General features: G+C 45.4%; 8 non-coding genes across 8 annotated transcripts; 5 read left to right on the forward strand and 3 right to left on the reverse strand.

Annotated features, from left to right (window-relative positions):
• Nucleotides 1–2,526: 2,526 nt before the first annotated feature.
• trnal-cag (transfer RNA leucine (anticodon CAG)) lies at nt 2,527–2,609 on the forward strand. The gene has a single exon. It is a non-coding gene; the product is annotated as a tRNA-Leu (tRNA).
• Nucleotides 2,610–3,384: 775 nt separating this feature from the next.
• trnal-cag (transfer RNA leucine (anticodon CAG)) lies at nt 3,385–3,467 on the forward strand. The gene has a single exon. It is a non-coding gene; the product is annotated as a tRNA-Leu (tRNA).
• Nucleotides 3,468–4,651: 1,184 nt separating this feature from the next.
• On the reverse strand, nt 4,652–4,724 carry trnam-cau (transfer RNA methionine (anticodon CAU)). The gene has a single exon. It is a non-coding gene; the product is annotated as a tRNA-Met (tRNA).
• Nucleotides 4,725–4,818: 94 nt separating this feature from the next.
• On the forward strand, nt 4,819–4,901 carry trnal-cag (transfer RNA leucine (anticodon CAG)). The gene has a single exon. It is a non-coding gene; the product is annotated as a tRNA-Leu (tRNA).
• Nucleotides 4,902–6,084: 1,183 nt separating this feature from the next.
• On the reverse strand, nt 6,085–6,157 carry trnam-cau (transfer RNA methionine (anticodon CAU)). Its single transcript has one exon. It is a non-coding gene; the product is annotated as a tRNA-Met (tRNA).
• A 94-nt stretch (nt 6,158–6,251) lies between these two features.
• On the forward strand, nt 6,252–6,334 carry trnal-cag (transfer RNA leucine (anticodon CAG)). Its single transcript has one exon. It is a non-coding gene; the product is annotated as a tRNA-Leu (tRNA).
• A 1,775-nt stretch (nt 6,335–8,109) lies between these two features.
• trnam-cau (transfer RNA methionine (anticodon CAU)) lies at nt 8,110–8,182 on the reverse strand. The gene has a single exon. It is a non-coding gene; the product is annotated as a tRNA-Met (tRNA).
• Nucleotides 8,183–8,276: 94 nt separating this feature from the next.
• On the forward strand, nt 8,277–8,359 carry trnal-cag (transfer RNA leucine (anticodon CAG)). The gene has a single exon. It is a non-coding gene; the product is annotated as a tRNA-Leu (tRNA).
• Nucleotides 8,360–12,496: the final 4,137 nt, after the last annotated feature.

Genomic DNA, 12,496 nt, shown 5'->3' on the forward strand with positions numbered 1-12,496 from the left:
ACCAAGCAGTATAACAAAGTACAGTTTGTAAATATACATCTATAAGCAACATTAACTCATCAGAATTTTTTGCAACCATTACTTTATTTGAACATTAATGTATTATAAAACATTGGAAATGAATGACTGCTGCTAAACTGTAAAATTTTGTCACAGAGCTTATATGCAGAACAAAAAGTTTATAGAATGGTGCTTATTTTTAATATATATGATTTTATGCACTAAAAGAATATTACAGAAATGTTATATTGAGATTTAATGTAACTGTACTTAATAAAAATACGAATTTACGTAAAAATAATGCTTACACCAAATTCTCTCAGAAAACTATGTGGATTATGACAATACTTACAGCCGTGCTTAGTGTAGAAGCACTACACACTGCTGAACTGGGCTGGACGTCAACCTGTGATGGTCTTTTAGCCACACTAAGATTTGGCTTTGCTGCAGAAATGGTGGGATCCGGAAAATCTTGGTTTGGTGAACTCATAAAGGGCAAGACAAAAAACATTTAATTAAAAACACTGTGTTCACAATGGCAAAATGTACACTACTGTTCAAACGTTTGGGATCTGCTCAATGTATTTTTTTTAGGTTTTAATTATGTTTATAAAGGCTACATTTATTTGGTCAAATATACAGTAAAAACTGGAATAATGTGAAATAATAATATAGGTAAATTAAATAAATAAAGAATCATTTATGTTATTCTGTGCTTGAAAACGTTATTACTGATTCCCCAAAATATAAAGAAATGTTTCATGAGCAGCACAGAAAATCAAATAAAATCTACTTTGTGTATGAGCAAATCAAACACAATAGAATTCTTTTTATATATGATTAATATGAAGCTTTTATATTTTAACAATTCCATTTTTTTGAACATTAGTGTATATCACATTACATTTCAAGCAATGACAAACTATCTTTCTATATCTTTGTTGTACAATCAGTTTGTTTTCTCTACAGATTTCAGGTTCAAGCTGTTTTTGACCACCACCCTCTGCTACTTTTACAGGAAGAAATAAGATATAAGTTAGAATAGTTTTAATTAGACATTGACAATTGCGGAGAAATCTTTGATGCCACGGGTGGAGTAGACGGGGGCTGGGGCTGGGCCTCGGGTTGTCTCTTCTCCATCACCTCCTGAGCAGGTACAGAAGGGGCAGGTTGTTGCAACGTTTGTGCTGGAGCAGCAGAGGCAGTACTCTGCTTAAATTAATTAGAAAAATACATATAATCATGAAGAAGGAAAGCCATTCTAGTAAATAATAATAAACACATATTGATTCATAAATGTACCTTTCGAGTTTGAAAACCACATATGCATTTCAGCACACCTCCAAGCAAGCTCCTCTGGCCATGAGACTGCAATGGGTATTTCTCAATCTGAAAAAAATCATGAAAAATGTAATAAATAATTTTACATGATATAAAAAAACTTTTATAACTAAAAAAGGAATTTTAACTCAATGACTCCCTTAATAAAGCACACAATAGCTCTGTAAATTAATTTACCACTAGAATGTGTGTAATATTTATCTAATATGTATTTTTACAGTTTTTATCTCCAAAAAGAAAAGAAAAACAATAAGAGTAACTGGACAAGAACATTTCAGGTCTTAAAACCACATGCTGTACACTGTACACTCATAATCCCTTCCCCACCTTTTTTAAATCTCTCTCATAAACGGTCAAACTTTAGTAAATTATACAACTTAAATCTTAAAATACATGCAATTTAAAATACATTAATATTTAAAAACAATTATGACGTGTTTTACATAAATACTGTACTGAAGCCTTACAAGTTACTCTGTTAAGCAATTTCAACAAACACTTAACTGTTTACGTTATATCATGTGATTGAAATACCCACTTATCGCTCAGATTGGCTCTCATCTTCAACATTTGTGAAATATTGCCAGACAATCCTTTGGCAGCTGGCATTCAGGTCGCAGTCTCTCCTGGAGGTGTGGGTTCGAATCCCACTTCTGACAAATGTAACCTTTGGCTGTGCGCTCAGGCTCAAGATTTAAACTCTCTGGCGCCATGTCCGAGTGATACAGTAACGTTGACAAAGCGCCGCATCAATCTCTTTGCGCCACAGTTCACGCAGCGTAGCAGTGGACCTGGCATCGAAAACGTGACAGGAATGGGAGCATCTTGCCATCATTGCTTAAGACTCAGGAGATGTTCTTGGAACGTCAAGCAGCCTGCCCTCCAGAGGAGCTGTAGACTTTTTTAACCCGGAAAGCATGAACCGCACAGAAGATAATAAAGAATGCAGCCCTGTCACCTATGCACTCCCGTGTGCTAAAAGGTATCACCTCGCCCTGTGTGAGGCTCGAACTCACGAACTTGCTCCTACAAGACAGCTCCAGCTATGCATGCATGTCAGGATGGCCAAGTGGTCTAAGCCGCTGTATTCAGGACTGCTGGAGCTGGGCCAGCTGTAAAACACCAGCTTCCATGTCATGGTACTGCGATGTGGCTCCTAGGAGACAGCTCCAGCTAAGGGTGCATGTCAGGATGGCCGACTGGTCTAAGGCGCTGCGTTCAGATCGCAGTCTCCCCTGGAGGCGTAGGTTTGAATCCCACTTCTGACAAACCTAATCTTTGGCTGTGCGTTCAGGCTCAAGTATTTAATTCTCCGGCGCCATGTCCGAGTGATACAGTAACACTGACAAAGCGCCACATCAATCTCTTTGCGTCACAGTTTACGAAGCGTAGCAGTGGCCCTGGCAACCTTAATGGGCACTGTAGACTGCAAGTTTTGAGGCATTTGCGCAACATCAAGGCATTGTCTACAGCAACTCGGAAAAGCATGTGTACAAAACAATGGATGTGGGCTTTAATGCAAGTGCATCGAAAGGGGATCAAAAGAATTGTCTTGGAATGCCATTTAGTGGAAGGTCCTGAGATGCCGTTTATTTTTCATTCTATGCGATTCGAGGGCTTTTCGGCTAATCCTATTACAACGTCAAGTCATGACATTTGACGGATCCACGTCAAACGTCAAGCGATAACGTGACAGGAACGGGAGCATCTTGCCATCATTGCTTCAGACTCAGGAGATGTTCTTGGAACGTCACGCCGCATGTCCTCCAGAGGAGCTGTAGCCTTTTTTGCCCCCGGGAAGCATAAACTGCACGGAAGGTAATAAAGTACGCCGCCCGGTCACCTAAGTGCTACCGTGTGCCAAAAGGTACGACCTTGCCCCGTGTGAGGCTCAAACTCACGACCTTCAGATAATGAGACTGACGGGCTGCCTACTGCGCCAACGAGGCAGAGTGGTGGAGCTGGGCAAGCTGTGAAACACCAGCTTTCATGTCATGGTGCTGCGATGTGGCTCCTAGGAGACAGCTCCTGCTAACTGTGCATGTCAGGATGGCCGAGCGGTCTAAGGCGCTGCGTTCAGGTCGCAGTCTCTCCTGGAGGCGTGGGTTCGAATCCCACTTCTGACAAACCTAGTCTTTGGCTGTGCGTTCAGGCTCAAGTATTTAACTCTCTGGCACCATGTCCGAGTGATACAGTAACACTGACTGCATCAATCTCTTTGCGTCACAGTTTACGAAGTGTAGCAGTGGCCCTGGCAACCTTAATGGGCACTGTAGACTGCAAGTTTTGAGGCATTTGTGCAACATCAAGGCATTGTCTACAGCAACTCGGAAAAGCATGTGTACAAAACAATGGACGTGGGCTTTAATGCAAGTGCATCGAAAGGGGATCAAAAGAATTGCCTTGGAATGCCATATAGTGGAATGTCCTGAGATGCCGTTTATTTTTAAGGCAATGAGATTCGCAGGGCTTTTCGGCTAATTCTCTTACAACGTCAAGTCATGACATTTGACTCTTTGTGGGAAAGAGAAGAAAAAAAGCTGTGTCAGTCAATCAAAGCGTTTTCAAGACGCTGTTCTGAATGTGCGTTTCTGGATGCGGTGGTCTCCGGATGATGGGCACGAGTATCACATCACAGGTCTGGGGGTCCAGCATGTCGATGCAGTGCCCGCGGACAGCTCATGCTCTCACTGTGAGGACGTGGCTGTTGCACAGCTGAGATCTCAGGCTTAAGTATTTAACCCTCTGGCGCCATGTCCGAGTGATACAGTAACACTGACAAAGTGCCGCATCAATCTCTTTGCGCCACAATTTACGCAGCATAGCAGTGGCCCTGGCAGCGTTAATGGGCACTGTAGACTGCAAGGTTTGAGGCGTTTGCGCAACATCAAGGCATTGTCTACAGCAACTCGGAAAAGCATGTGTTCAAAACAATGGACGTGGGCTTTAAAGCAAGAGCACTGAACCGGGATCAAAAGAATTGTCTTGGAATGCCATTTAGTGGAATGTCCTGAGATGCCGTTTATTTTTCATTCTATGCGATTCGCAGGGCTTTTCGGGTAATCCTCTTACAACGTCAAATCATGACATTTGACGGATCCACGTCAAACGTCAAGCGATAACGTGACAGGAACGGGAGCATCTTGCCATCATTGCTTCAGACTCAGGAGATGTTCTTGGAACGTCACGCCGCATGCCCTCCAGAGGAGCTGTAGCCTTTTTTGCCCCCGGGAAGCATAAACTGCACGGAAGGTAATAAAGTATGCCGCCCGGTCACCTAAGTGCTCTCGTGTGCCAAAAGGTACGATCTTGCCCCATGTAAGGCTCGAATTCACGACCTTCAGATTATGAGACTGACGCGCTGCCTACTGCGCCAACGAGGCAGACTGCTGGAGCTGGGCAAGCTGTGAAACACCAGCTTTCATGTCATGGTGCTGCTATGTGGCTCCTAGGAGACAGCTCCTGCTAACTGCACATGTCAGGATGGCCGAGCGGTCTAAGGCGCTGCGTTCAGGTCGCAGTCTCCCCTGGAGGCGTGGGTTCGAATCCCACTTCTGACAAACCTAGTCTTTGGCTGTGCGTTCAGGCTCAAGTATTTAACTCTCTGGCGCCATGTCCGAGTGATACAGTAACACTGACTGCATCAATCTCTTTGCGTCACAGTTTACGAAGCGTAGCAGTGGCCCTGGCAACCTTAATGGGCACTGTAGACTGCAAGTTTTGAGGCATTTGTGCAACATCAAGGCATTGTCTACAGCAACTCGGAAAAGCATGTGTACAAAACAATGGACGTGGGCTTTAATGCAAGTGCATCAAAAGGGGATCAAAAAAATTGCCTTGGAATGCCATGTAGTGGAATGTCCTGAGATGCCGTTTATTTTTAAGGCAATGAGATTCGCAGGGCTTTTCGGCTAATTCTCTTACAACGTCAAGTTATGACATTTGACTCTTTGTGGGAAAGAGAAGAAAAAAGCTGTGTCAGTCAATCAACGCGTTTTCAAGACGCTGTTCTGAATGTGAGTTTCTGGATGCGGTGGTCTCCGGATGATGGGCACGAGTATCGCATCACAGGTCTGGGGGTCCAGCATGTCGATGCAGTGCCCGCGGACAGCTCATGCTTTCACTGTGAGGACGTGGCTGTTGCACAGCTGAGATCTCAGGCTCAAGTATTTAACCCTCTGGCGCCATGTCCGAGTGATACAGTAACACTGACAAAGTGCCGCATCAATCTCTTTGTGCCACAATTTACGCAGCGTAGCAGTGGCCCTGGCAGCGTTAATGGGCACTGTAGACTGCAAGGTTTGAGGCGTTTGCGCAACATCAAGGCATTGTCTACAGCAACTCGGAAAAACATGTGTTCAAAACAATGGACGTGGGCTTTAAAGCAAGAGCACTGAACCGGGATCAAAAGAATTGTCTTGGAATGCCATTTAGTGGAATGTCCTGAGATGCCGTTTATTTTTCATTCTATGCGATTCGCAGGGCTTTTCGGCTAATCCTCTTATAACGTCAAGTCATGACATTTGACGGATCCACGTCAAACGTCAAGCGATAACGTGTAAGGAACTGGAGCATCTTGCCATCATTGCTTCAGACTCAGGAGATGTTCTTGGAACGTCACGCCGCATGCCCTCCAGAGGAGCTGTAGCCTTTTTTGCCCCCGGGAAGCATAAACTGCACGGAAGGTAATAAAGTACGCCGCCCGGTCACCTAAGTGCTCCCGTGTGCCAAAAGGTACGATCTTGCCCCATGTGAGGCTCGAACTCACGACCTTCAGATTATGAGACTGACGCGCTGCCTACTGCGCCAACGAGGCAGACTGCTAGCGCTGGGCAAGCTGTGAAACACCAGCTTTCATGTCATGGTGCTGCTATGTGGCTCCTAGGAGACAGCTCCTGCTAACTGTGCATGTCAGGATGGCCGAGCGGTCTAAGGCACTGCGTTCAGGTCGCAGTCTCCCCTGGAGGCGTGGGTTCGAATCCCACTTCTGACAAACCTAGTCTTTGGCTGTGCGTTCAGGCTCAAGTATTTAACTCTCTGGCGCCATGTCCGAGTGATACAGTAACACTGACTGCATCAATCTCTTTGCGTCACAGTTTACGAAGCGTAGCAGTGGCCCTGGCAACCTTAATGGGCACTGTAGACTGCAAGTTTTGAGGCATTTGTGCAACATCAGGGCATTGTCTACAGCAACTCGGAAAAGCATGTGTACAAAACAATGGACGTGGGCTTTAATGCAAGTGCATCGAAAGGGGATCAAAAGAATTGCCTTGGAATGCCATGTAATGGAATGTCCTGAGATGCCGTTTATTTTTAAGGCAATGAGATTCGCAGGGCTTTTTGGCTACTTCTATTACAACGTCAAGTCATGACATTTGACTATTTGTGGGAAAGAGAAGAAAAAAAGCTGTGTCAGTCAATCAACGCGTTTTCAAGACGCTGTTTTGAATGTGCATTTCTGGATGGGGTGGTCTCAGGATGATGGGCACGAGTATCGCATCACAGGTCTCACAGGTCTGGGGGTCCAGCATGTCGATGCAGTGCCCGCGGACAGCTCATGCTCTCACTGTGAGGACGTGGCTGTTGCACAGCTGAGATCTCAGGCTTAAGTATTTAACCCTCTATCGCCATGTCCGAGTGATACAATAATACTGACAAAGTGCCGCATCAATCTCTTTGCGCCACAATTTACGCAGTATAGCAGTGGCCCTGGCAGCATTAATGGGCACTGTAGACTGCAAGGTTTGAGGCGTTTGCGCAACATCAAAGCATTGTCTACAGCAACTTGGAAAAGCATGTGTACAAAACAATGGACGTGGGCTTTAATGCAAGTGCATCAAAAGGGGATCAAAAAAATTGCCTTGGAATGCCATGTAGTGGAATGTCCTGAGATGCCGTTTATTTTTAAGGCAATGAGATTCGCAGGGCTTTTCGGCTAATTCTCTTACAACGTCAAGTTATGACATTTGACTCTTTGTGGGAAAGAGAAGAAAAAAGCTGTGTCAGTCAATCAACGCGTTTTCAAGACGCTGTTCTGAATGTGAGTTTCTGGATGCGGTGGTCTCCGGATGATGGGCACGAGTATCGCATCACAGGTCTGGGGGTCCAGCATGTCGATGCAGTGCCCGCGGACAGCTCATGCTTTCACTGTGAGGACGTGGCTGTTGCACAGCTGAGATCTCAGGCTCAAGTATTTAACCCTCTGGCGCCATGTCCGAGTGATACAGTAACACTGACAAAGTGCCGCATCAATCTCTTTGTGCCACAATTTACGCAGCGTAGCAGTGGCCCTGGCAGCGTTAAGGGGCACTGTAGACTGCAAGGTTTGAGGCGTTTGCGCAACATCAAGGCATTGTCTACAGCAACTCGGAAAAACATGTGTTCAAAACAATGGACGTGGGCTTTAAAGCAAGAGCACTGAACCGGGATCAAAAGAATTGTCTTGGAATGCCATTTAGTGGAATGTCCTGAGATGCCGTTTATTTTTCATTCTATGCGATTCGCAGGGCTTTTCGGCTAATCCTCTTATAACGTCAAGTCATGACATTTGACGGATCCACGTCAAAACGTCAAGCGATAACGTGACAGGAACTGGAGCATCTTGCCATCATTGCTTCAGACTCAGGAGATGTTCTTGGAACGTCACGCCGCATGCCCTCCAGAGGAGCTGTAGCCTTTTTTGCCCCCGGGAAGCATAAACTGCACGGAAGGTAATAAAGTACGCCGCCCGGTCACCTAAGTGCTCCCGTGTGCCAAAACGTACGATCTTGCCCCATGTGAGGCTCGAACTCACGACCTTCAGATTATGAGACTGACGCGCTGCCTACTGCGCCAACGAGGCAGACTGCTAGCGCTGGGCAAGCTGTGAAACACCAGCTTTCATGTCATGGTGCTGCTATGTGGCTCCTAGGAGACAGCTCCTGCTAACTGTGCATGTCAGGATGGCCGAGCGGTCTAAGGCGCTGCGTTCAGGTCGCAGTCTCCCCTGGAGGCGTGGATTCGAATCCCACTTCTGACAAACCTAGTCTTTGGCTGTGCGTTCAGGCTCAAGTATTTAACTCTCTGGCGCCATGTCCGAGTGATACAGTAACACTGACTGCATCAATCTCTTTGCGTCACAGTTTACGAAGCGTAGCAGTGGCCCTGGCAACCTTAATGGGCACTGTAGACTGCAAGTTTTGAGGCATTTGTGCAACATCAGGGCATTGTCTACAGCAACTCGGAAAAGCATGTGTACAAAACAATGGACGTGGGCTTTAATGCAAGTGCATCGAAAGGGGATCAAAAGAATTGCCTTGGAATGCCATGTAATGGAATGTCCTGAGATGCCGTTTATTTTTAAGGCAATGAGATTCGCAGGGCTTTTTGGCTACTTCTATTACAACGTCAAGTCATGACATTTGACTATTTGTGGGAAAGAGAAGAAAAAAAGCTGTGTCAGTCAATCAACGCGTTTTCAAGACGCTGTTTTGAATGTGCATTTCTGGATGGGGTGGTCTCAGGATGATGGGCACGAGTATCGCATCACAGGTCTCACAGGTCTGGGGGTCCAGCATGTCGATGCAGTGCCCGCGGACAGCTCATGCTCTCACTGTGAGGACGTGGCTGTTGCACAGCTGAGATCTCAGGCTTAAGTATTTAACCCTCTATCGCCATGTCCGAGTGATACAATAATACTGACAAAGTGCCGCATCAATCTCTTTGCGCCACAATTTACGCAGTATAGCAGTGGCCCTGGCAGCATTAATGGGCACTGTAGACTGCAAGGTTTGAGGCGTTTGCGCAACATCAAAGCATTGTCTACAGCAACTCGGAAAAGCATGTGTTCAAAACAATGGACGTGGGCTTTAAAGCAAGTGCACTGAAAGGGGATCAAAAGAATTGTCTTGGAATGCCATGTAGTGGAATGGGGTACCCTGCCCCATGTGAGGGTCAAATTCATGACCTTCAGATTATGAGACTGACGCACTGCCTACTGCACCAACAAGGCATACTACTGGAGTTGGGCAAGCTGTGAAACACCAGCGTCCATGTTGTGGTGCTGCGGTGTGGCTCATAGGAGACAGCTCCGACCAGGCAAGCACATAAGGATGGCCCAACAGTCTATGGCACTGCGTTCAGGTCAGAGTCTCCCCTGGAGGTGTAGGTTAGAATCCCACCGAACCTAATCTTTGGCTGTGCGCTCAGGCTCAAGTCTTTAACTCGCTGGCGAAACACTGGACGTGGGCTTTAATGCAAGTGCACCGAAAGGGGATCAAAAGAGTTGTCTTGGAATGCCATGTAGTGGAATGTCCTGGGATGCCGTTGATTTTAAAGGCAATGGGATTCACAGGGCTTTTCGTCAAATCCTCTTACAACGTCAAGTCATGAAACGGATCCACGTCAAACGTCAAGCGATAACGTGACAGGAATGGGAGAATCTTGCCATAATTGCTTCAGACTCAGGAGATGTTCCTGGAACGTCAAGCCGCCTGCCCTCCAGAGGAGCTGTAGCCTTTTTTGCCCCCGGGAAGCATAAACCGCATGGAAGGGAATAAAGAACGCCGCCCGGTCACCTAAGCGCTCCCGTGTGCCAAAAGGTACCACCTTGCCTCGTGTGAGGCTTGAACTCACAACTTTCAGATTATGAGACTGACGCGCTGCCTACTTTGCCAACAAGGAAGACTGATAGAGTTGGGGAAGCTGTGAAACACCAGCTTCCATGTCATGGTGCTGCGATGTGGCTCCTAGGAGAAAGCTCTGGCCAAGCATGCATATCAGAATGGCCAAGCGGTCTAAGGTGCTGCGGTCAGGTCGGAGTCTACCCTGAAGGCATGGGTTTAAATCCCACTTTTGACAAACCTAGTCTTTAAATCTCTGGCAGCCTTAATGGGCACTTTAGACTGCAAGTTTTGAGATGTTTGCCCAACATCAAGGCATTGTCCACAGCAACTCGGAAAAGCATGTGAACAAAAAATTTGACGCGAGCTTTAATACAAGTGCACCGAAAAGGGATCAAAAGAATTGTCTTGGAATGCCATGTAGTGTAATGTCCTGGGATACCGTTGATTTTTAAGGCAATGGGATTCTCAAGGCTTTTCGTCAAATCCTCGTACAATGTTAAGTCATGACATGTGACGGATCCACGTCAAACGATAACGTGACAGGAATGGGAGCATCTTACCATCATTGCTTCAGACTCAAGAGATGTTTTTGGAACGTCAAGCCGCCTGCCCTCCAGAGGAGTAGTAGCCTTTTTTGCAAAGGGGAACCTTGAACCGCATGCAAGGGAAGAAAGAACGCTGCCCGGTGACCTAAAATGCTCCCGTGTGCCAAAAGGGACCACCTTGCCCCATGTGAGGCTCAAACTGACAACCTTTAGATTATGAGACTGACGCGCTGCGTACTGCACCAATGAGGCATACTGCTGGAGTTGGGCAAGCTGTGAAACACCAGCTTCCACGTTATGGTGCTGCGGTGTGGCTCTTAGGAGAATGCTCCGGCCAAGCAAGCATGTCAGGATGACCACATAGCAACAACCTAGCAATGCCTTAGCAACCATCTAGCAACCCCTTAGCAACCACCTAGCGACACCTTAGCAACTGCCTAGCGACACCTTAGCAACCGACTAGCGACACCTTAGCAACTGCCTAGCGACACCTTAGCAACCGACTAGCGACACCTTAGCAACTGCCTAGCAACACCTTAGCAACCGCCTAGCAACATCTTAGCAACACCTTAGCAGCCACATAGCAACCACCTTAGCAACCGCCTAGCAACACCTTAGCATTCACCTAGCAACACCTTACCAACCACTTAGCCACCATCTAAGCAACCGCCTAGCAACCACCTAGCAATACCTTAGCAACTGCCCAGAAACCACCTAGCAACACCTTAGCAACCGCCTAGCAAACCACCTAGCAACACCATAACAACCACCTAGCAAAACCTTTTATGTTTTAGAATAGGATATGTCATATTTTTTATAATATTAGTAAAGCAAACACAGGCCCTATATGTGCCATTTACATATATTTCAGTTAATATGGAAAACGAGTGCATGTTTTTACTAAAACTAACATTGGATTTTATTATAAATGCTTGTGTAAAACAATATAGTTTGCACAAAGAAATGATGGGGTTCTTCTATAAAGAAGTCCACCCCGTTTAGAGCGTCATTATGGCATTTTACGTTATAACTAACATGGTTCAAGTGATGGATCTGCGACAGAGAAACTAGGGGTTTTGGGAAACACTCCTCATTACATTACAACAATGCATGGTACTATGATAGTTCAACCGCGAGTTGTTGTTTGGGAAACGCACCCCTGCCTAGTTAACCTAATTAAGCCTTTAAATGGCACTTTAAGCTGTATAGAAGTGTCTTGAAAAATATTGAGTCAAATATTATTTACTGTCATCATGGCAAAGAGAAAATAAATCAGTTATTAGAAATGAGTCATTAAAATTATTATGTTTAGAAATGTGTTGAAAAAAAATCTTCTCTCCGTTAAACAGAAATTGTGGAAAAACTAAACATGGGGGCTAATAATTTTGACATATATATACACACACACACACACACACACACACACACACACACACACACACACACACACATTAGTTACCTGTCCTTTAGTGCATATTAGTTTCCTATGAACAGCTATATTGTGTCTGCAAGCTACCAAACACATTGGAACCATATGCTCAGTGTGAACATTGTAAAGATTGTTTTCACCCAAGGTGTGTGTGGGATTCAAAAGCATTGGGGATATTAAAGTTATAGGAGAAAACATTTGAAACATAAAACCGTTGTAGCTCCCTCAAATCCCTACCACTGCCCACTTTTAATTAATGTGCTTAGGACATACACAGGCACATTATCCCTTTGGACAAGCATCAGGTTGAAACACCTTGGCCAGACTCGTGACACCAACGCAGCAACCGATAATTGGTTCAGGACAACAAAAACAATAGTCTTGAAAAATAAACTACACAGGCGGCCAGGAGATTTCATACAGGTAATGCATGAATTCATCTCTGGTCACCTGCGAGGTATTCGGATAACTGCAATCCAAAAAAATACTACTGAGGACAAAGAAATTGACCAAACACTGAGTCAGGAGGAGAAATCGAGAAGAAAGACACAGAAAAAAAATCTAAATACTACAATCCC

The sequence above is a fragment of the Danio aesculapii genome, chromosome 4 (assembly GCF_903798145.1).
Source record: "Danio aesculapii chromosome 4, fDanAes4.1, whole genome shotgun sequence".
In the NCBI taxonomy this organism is placed as follows: Eukaryota; Metazoa; Chordata; class Actinopteri; order Cypriniformes; family Danionidae; genus Danio; species Danio aesculapii.